This window comes from Martes martes (genome assembly GCF_963455335.1).
Source record: "Martes martes genome assembly, chromosome: 8".
NCBI classification, from domain to species: Eukaryota; Metazoa; Chordata; class Mammalia; order Carnivora; family Mustelidae; genus Martes; species Martes martes.
Window position 1 is genome coordinate 89,763,576 of NC_137895.1, and position 8,080 is coordinate 89,771,655.

The 8,080-nt window shown below is 40.2% G+C and overlaps 1 pseudogene across 1 annotated transcript; it reads left to right on the forward strand.

The window, feature by feature from the left end:
- The first annotated feature begins 1,854 nt into the window (after nt 1-1,854).
- On the forward strand, nt 1,855-2,822 carry LOC308347121 (olfactory receptor 9K2-like; annotated as a pseudogene). Its single transcript has one exon. The product of its transcript is annotated as an olfactory receptor 9K2-like (transcript).
- Nucleotides 2,823-8,080: the final 5,258 nt, after the last annotated feature.

An 8,080-nucleotide genomic window follows, 5' to 3' on the forward strand; every position in this document is an offset into this window, starting at 1 on the left:
CACAACCTACTGGTTATTTCATAATGAAAAAGTAGGAAATGAAGAATATGAAATGCACTCATACTTTGGGAAAAACCTCCTTTCTGACACTTGTGCATTCCTGGATTTTGGCTGGTGTACACTAGGTGGCCCATGGTGTTCAGTGACTTAATGAATGAATGAGTTAATACACATTAGTCTTAAAAAAATAATGATCTCAAAACAATGATTTCCTGTCACTGCATACTGGCCGACACAGTTCCATACAATATAATACAATTTGGTTAATAACAAGGAAGAGCCATAATTAAACAGAGAAAATTTTCTGCTAAAATACTGCTAGATATCCAGGTGTATGATGTGAATTTTGTAGTGTCGACAAGGCTTTCTACCTTTCTCTTTTTCTTGTTCTATTACCCTTTTAATATCTGATGTCTGGTGCCTGAAATTCCCCTGTTAAATCTTTATTCCTTTAAACCTAGTTTTACAATATTTAAGTGTAAACACCCTTGTAGAAGTTAAGATGGTCACTTAGTGCTTTTTTAAAAAAAAATTTAATTAGGATTATTTCAGCGGATTTCCGTTTGCCATGAGAGCAGTGGGGTAAAGAAGAGATCTAAGGATCCTACCACTGAACTGCTGCCAGTTCTCTCCTCTTGTGCACTAAGTTGCTAACATTTTTAGAAAAGTTAATATGTGGCAAGGAGGAGGAAGATGGGCTGAGAGCAGTAGGAGCTGAGGGATGAGGGCAGAGGATGAAGAAGACAGTCACCTGCCTGAGGGAGGATGAGAGCAGAATATGGTGATTCTGCCATAAGTGCCAAATCAAAAATAAATACTTTTTAGATAATTTGGTGCTTTTGATAAGCCACACAGGCTCTCCCCTGTGTTGGGTGATTTAAATCATAACTGATTTTAAAATTTGGATAACAAATATTGTGTCACTGTATTCAAGAAAACAGTTTCCAAAGTTATTGGACAAACAATTCAGACTAGTTACCTTTGTGATTCAAAATAATTGTTTAGAAAATTTTAATATGTATATGGTTCTCTCTCTAATTGGAGACATCATAAAATTACTTTCAAAATTGACATTTTTCTTTCCTAACCCCAAATTTTAATCAACAAATTTTTAAAGTTTCTTTTCTTCTTCTTCTTTTTTTTTTTTTTTAACACTTGTACAGATATTTAAGATCAAATTGGCTTCTTGACAGATTTGTGCAGATATGTAGAATCATGGATTTCCCCTTCTGGTAGTGTGTCTGAGCTTTCCCATTTCAAGAAGGTGATGATGCATTCTATTTTTCAAGGTTTTTATTTTGGAAACCAAATTAAATCTCTTGATAACCTAAACTCTCACAGACTAAATATTAACCTCTATTCAGGTCTAGTGTCTATTCATGGAATTTTAAATCAGGCTTTAATTAGATCCTTCTATTTTAAATTGGAAGCATTATCAAAAATAAAATGAATTTGAAATGATAATTAAAAATGAGAGTGAATACTTATATGTCTCTAAAACCTTGAGATATATTTAACACCATGAAAATCAAGTGAAAGCTAAATAGGTATAAAGAAATAATACTTTATGCATAGATGTCACTCGTGCTATAAGGGAAAGAGCACTGGATTTGGAGAGTCACATTAGAAAACTATGAGTTAGGTAACCTACATATTAGATGCTGATGGGCATCACAACATGCCTTAGATTTAGTTTCTAGAAAAGGACACCTAATACAATTGGGTGGCCAATAGGTGATGATAGCACAAATTTCAATGTCTTCCACAAGAGAAAAAAGATATTTTATGATAGTGGGAATTAGATGGAAATTTCAATTTTTAACCTTGTCTTGTATCTTTTAGCAGGTTCTTGGCATGAGCGACAAGGGAGCAGGCAACCACTCAGATGTAACTGACTTCATTCTTGTAGGCTTCAGGGTCCGTCCAGAGCTCCATATTCTCCTTTTTCTCCTCTTCCTGCTGGTCTATGGCACAGTCCTTTTGAGGAACATTAGTATGATGGCAATCATACACCAATGGCAATCATACACCAAATGGCAATCATACACCAAATACACACCAATGTATTTCTTTCCAGGCAACCTCTCCTTCATTGATCTCTCCTACTCCACTGTTATTGCCCTGAAAGCCATGGTCAACTTCCTGTCTGAGAAAAAGAGTATCTCCTTTGTAGGTTGTGTGGTTCAGCTGTTTCTTTATGCATTTTTTTCATGGTTACAGAGGCTTTTCTCCCGGCAGCCATGGTCTATGACTGATTTATCGCCATTTGCAATCCTCTTCTTTACAGTGTCCACATGTCAAAAAGCCTTTGCACTCAGCTGGTGACTGGTTCCTATCTCTGTGGCTGGCTCAGTTCCGTCCTCCAAGTCAGCATAACATCCTCAGTGTCTTTCTGTGCTTCCCGAGTCATTGATCACTTCTACTGTGATTCTTACCAAATTGAGAAGATCTCCTCTTTCAATCTCTCTGTCAATAAGATGGTATCTCTCAGTTTGGCTGCCTTCATTATTTTGCCTACAATAGTTGTTATTGTAGTGTATTACATGTGCATTGTGACCACAGTCTTGAAGTTTCCCTCCAGTGAAGGGAGAAAGAAAGCCTTCTCCACCTGTAGCTCCCATCTGCGAGTGGTAAGTTTGAGCCATGGGACTGTCTCCTTTGTGTATCTCACACTTCCAAGCAATCCTGAACTTCATAAAGTGGCTTCAGGATTTTACATATTGGTCACACCCATGTTAAACCCTCTGATCTACTCTCTAAGAAACAAGGATGTCAAACAAGCTTTGAGAAAGTCCCTTGGTAGAAAAAAATCTTTATACTAATTCTACTTTCCTGTGATTTCCCCACTAATGTACCCTTTCATTGTTTCAGTCTGATTTGCTTTTAATATGGGGTTAAGCCTGAGTCACTTAAGGATCCTTTAAGTTGACCATCCCACAGTGAATTACTTTCATGGAAGGAGAAATAGCAATCCATCATTTGTTCTTCCTTATGAGCAGTGTTAAATCTTCAGCATCAGTAACATTTGTAGCCATTCTATCAACAGAAATACACTCCTCACTCTTTGTAGGTATAACCTTATGCTAGTGGGTAAAAGAGGATGTAATTTTAATTTATTTTCTCTGGACCTATTGAGATGGTAGGCCAAAAATTAGTTTGGTAGGGTGTTAAGCTCAGAATGTAGAATGTCTTATTAGAGAAAGTGTTATTGATAATAGTTTGCTAATCTTTTTTTTTTAAGATTTTATTTATTTATTTGACAGAGAGAGAGATCACAAGTAGGCAGAGAGGCAGGCAGAGATAGAGGGGGAAGCGGGCCCCTTCTGAGCAGAGAGTCCTCATATGGGGCTCGATCCCAGGACCCTGAGATCATGACCTGAGCTGAAGGCAGAGACTTTACCCACGAGCCACCCACGTGCCCCAATAGTTTGCTAATCTTACAATGATTTCTCTTCAGGTGAAGATGAATGGAATTTTCAGTAAATAATAGCATTTTATAAAGCTGTTTCTTTTTCTGAGTAGTCAGGTACTTGAGAAGACAAAGCCATCTGAAAAGCAAGTTTGGTATTTTTTTTTTCCTCAATTTTTCTCAACGAGCTCATTGATATGTGTTAGGGAAGGGCCAACCACTTGGGCCAAGTAGGTAGTCTGGGAGTCTGAATAACTTGCTAAAGCAAATTATTTATGATGTTAGACTTAGTTTCCACTTTTACTTAAAATTAAAAAAGTGTAATGATGGAGTACTTCTGGAAATGCCCACTTTATAGTTCAGTTTAAAATCCCCAGTTTAGGCGAGAGCTCAGGTTCCCAGTTTCCTGGTGCATTATGAGGAGGTGGTCAGACTCCATGAGAGCCCATCAGACTTTCTCTTAAAGAAGTACTTGATTTTTGAGGGAGAAAAAGCTTTGCTTCAAAATGTAAGGTTCATTTTATTTGAAATCTTTTTGGGGCATATCATGGCTCCACCAGGCATATTGATCTGCTGTAAAAAGTAGTAGCTTTATTGGACTTACCAGACTAGAAGAGGCAAGCAGCAGAGCCTGGACCATGTGATAAGTTTATTTTAAAAAATCCAGGTATGTCAAGTGATTTTTCTTGATACTTCTTAGTAAAGATCACAGGAAAGAGTTGTTTTCAACTAGAAAGGCCAGCAGTATAGGTTCAATACTCTGTCCTACCTCAAGGGTATATCAATTCCAGCCCCTTGTCATAATTTAGTTTGCAGGGATCTTGAACACCTTTCCTTTCTGTAAGATATCACGCTGTTCCATTACATTGATAACATTATGCTGATTCAATATAGTGAGAAAGAAGCAGCAACCAGTTTAAACTTTTTGGTAAAACATTTGCATGGCAGAGAGTAGGAAATAAATTCAACTAAAATTCTACCTCAGTGAAATTTCTAGGGTGTGGGGCATATGAAGAGAGCCCTTCTAAGGTGAAGGATAAGTTGCTGCATTTGGCCCCTCTTAAAACCAGAAAAGAAGCACTGTACCTAGTAGTGTTTTGGAATTTTAGAGACAATTTATTCCTCATTGTGTTTCTTACCCTGGTCCATTTATGGAGTGACCTGAAAAGCTGCTAGTTTGGCTGGGAGACAGAACAAGAAAGCTTGGCAATAGGTCCACGCTGCTTGTGCAAACAGCTTTGCTTGCCCCTTGGACCACATGATACAGCAGATCCATTGATGCTTGAAAGGTTAATGGCAGATAGAGATTCCATCTGAAGCCTTTGGCAGGCCCCTATAGATGAGTCACAGGATAGGTCTTTAGGATTTTGAAGTTCTCCTTTTGAGAAATAGCTCCTGTTCTGTTATTGGACTTCAGTAGACACCAAACATTTGACAATAAACCCCCAAGTTACCATGCATCCTTAGCTGTCAGTCAAGAACCAGGGGTTTGGCTGACCCAAGAAGCTATAAATTTGGGTGTGCACAGTAGCACTCCATCATCAGAAGGAGGTGGTATATGTGTGAGCAGCCTCAAGCAGGCCCTGAAGGCACAAGAAAGTAACCTGAAGAAGTAACCAAACACCCACATTCCCCACTTCTGCTCCCCTGCCTTCCTCTCCCAACCTGCACCTCTGTCTTCATGAAGAGTTCTCTATGATCAACTGGCAAAGGGAAAGAAGTCTTGGGCCTGCTTTGCAGATGTTTCTGCATGATATGCAGGGACCACCTGAAAGTGGATGGCTGTAGTTCTATAGATCCTTTCTGGGACATTCCTGAAGGACAATGGTGAAGAAAAATCTTCCCAGTGGGTAGAACTTCAAATAGTGCCTTTGTTTGCTCATTTTGCTTAGAAGGAGAAATGGTCAAGAGATGCAGTTATATACAGATTCATTGGCTGTGTCCAATGGTTTCTCTAAATGGTTTAGCACTTAGAAGGAACATGATTGGAAGATTTGTGACACAAAGTTTTGGGAAGAGGAATGTGGGTAGACCTCTCTGAATGGGCAAAAAATGTGAAGATATTTGTGTCCCATGTGAATGTTCACCAAGGGATGACCTCAGCAGAGGAGATTTTAATAATCAAATGGATAGGATGACCCTTTCTGTGGATACCAGTCAGCATCTTTCCCTAGTGACCTCTGTCATTGCCCAATGATCTCAGAACGAAATGGGCATGGTGGCACGGATGGAGGTTTTGCATGGGCTCAGCAACATTGACCTCTGCTCACCAAGTTTGATCTGGTAAAGCCACTGTTGAATGCTTAATCTGCCAGCAGCAGAAACTAAGATTGAGTCCCAGTATGGTCCCTTTCCCTGAGGTGATCAGCTAGCTACCTAGTAGCAAGCAGGCTGGTGGCAACAAATGGACTGCTTCTATCAAGGAAAGGGCAGAATTTTGTTCCAACTGGAATAAACATTCTAGATATGAATTCATCTTCCCTGGCGTAAAGCTTCTGCCCACGCTACCATTCATGAAAGAAAACACTTTGTCCACCATCATGGCATTACATACAGCATTGCTTCTTATTAGTGAACTCACTTCATAGCAAAAAGAAGGCAGCAGTATGCCCATACTCATGGAATTCTCTGGTTTTACTATGTTTCTCACCATCCTAAAGCAGCTGTTCTATTAAAATGATGCAATGGCCTTTTGAAAACCTCATTACATCACCAGCTAAGTGAACCTCACAGTAATAGGGCAAGGTTCTCCAGAAAGCTGTATATGCTCTGAATCAGCATCCAATGAATACTGCTGTTTTTTTTTTTTTCCACATAGCCAGGATTCATGGGTCCAGGAAACAATGTATGGAAATGGGAGTGGCATTGCTTATTACTGCTACTAGGTACCTACATGCAAATTTTTTGTTTCCTTTGCCTGCAGCTGTATGATCTGCTGGCCTAGATGTCTCCAATGATTGGGCACTTTCTGGTTCCTATGGCTTGGAACTTGGCAGAGATCTGATTGGGCCTCCAGATTCTGTGCCAGAAGCCACTTAGTTGTTGCCCTGGTGCTTTGGGCCTTCTGGAATGCTATAGGTTTGTGGTCCAAATATGCACAGTTCATTTCCTCCTTCTGTCTCTGCAAGGTCCCTTGGCTACATAGCCTTTGGCCAGAGCCCTTTTCCCACATCTACTGGAGCCATGGGAGAGAAGGACTGATGCCTGTGATTCTGAGTTTGTGGAGAGGTATCTATGAGGATTGGGTCTTGCTTGGTAGATGACCTAGCCAGACTCCTTATCGATGATCTGGGACTAGGGACCTCTGGCACCCAGGACACCCATGTATTTCTCATCCCAGCACCCCTGCCCATCCCATCCCATCCCACCACCAACTGTGAGGTCCTGCCAGAGATTGGGCTTCCTCTGGGAAGACTGGGTCTGGGCACCAGTTTCTCAGGCCTACATCCACCATTTTCCCAGACACTCCTAATGCTCTGTGCATCCCAGTTCATCCTCTGCCTGACCCTCCAGCAGGACCTGTGCTTCTGCCCCAAAATCCTGAAGCCACACCGGTGCATCCTACGGGCTCCAACTACACCCTGTTTGTCTTCTTGGGAAACCCTGTGCTCCATCTGCATGGACTGTTTTCTGGCTCTGGCCTGTGGGAGTCCTCCATTCTACGTTTAAAATTTTTTTATTAATGTAAATAATTTTAAGATGACTTTGATTTTTGCATCATAGCAACATCCAACCTTTTGCACCACCAAAACTAAAACTAAAATAAAAACAAACAGAATATTATTCCTGTGGTTCTATTTTTTCTCCTTGATGGATCTTTAATATTGATTACCTGTATGGAAGCACTAATCTAGGAATTAATGTGATAAATCTAATGGTACACAAGAGCATAATTTCAGAAGAACTGTCAGAAAACTTTCAGATCCCCACTTGTTCTTTCTGTGGATTTACAAATACATACATGGCCTATGAAGAATTTTTCTCTGCAAACCTCAATAATCATAAGCAATGATACAGTCTAAAGTTGTTCTTTTTTATTTTTATTTTTTTTATTTTAATAAACATATAATGTATTTTTATCCCCAGGGGTACAGGTCTGCGAATCGCCAGGTTTACACATTTCACAGCACTCATCGTAGCACATACCCTCCCCAATGTCCATTTCCCCACCACCTTCTCCCATCCCCCCTCCCCCCGGCAACCCTCAGTCTGTTTTTTGAGATTGAGTCTTTTATGGTTTGTCTCCCTCCCAATCCCATCTTTTCATTTTTTCTTTTCCTACCTCCCCCCAAAACCCCCACATTGCATCTCCACTTCCTCATATCAAAGAGATCACATGATAGTTGTCTTTCTCCGATTGACTTATTTCGCTAAGCATAATACCCTCTAGTTCCATCCATGTCATTGCAAATGGCAAGATTTCATGTCTTTTGATGGCTGCATAGTATTCCATTGTGTATATATACACCACTTCTTCTTTATCCATTCATCTGTTGATGGACATCTAGGTTCTTTCCACAGTTTGGCTATTGTGGACGTTGCTGCTATAAACATTCGGGTGCACGTGCCCCTTCAGAGCACTACGTTTGTATCTTTAGGATATATACCCAGTAGTGCAATTGCTGGGTTGTAGGGTAGCTCTATTTTCAGTTTTTTGAGGAACCTCCACAC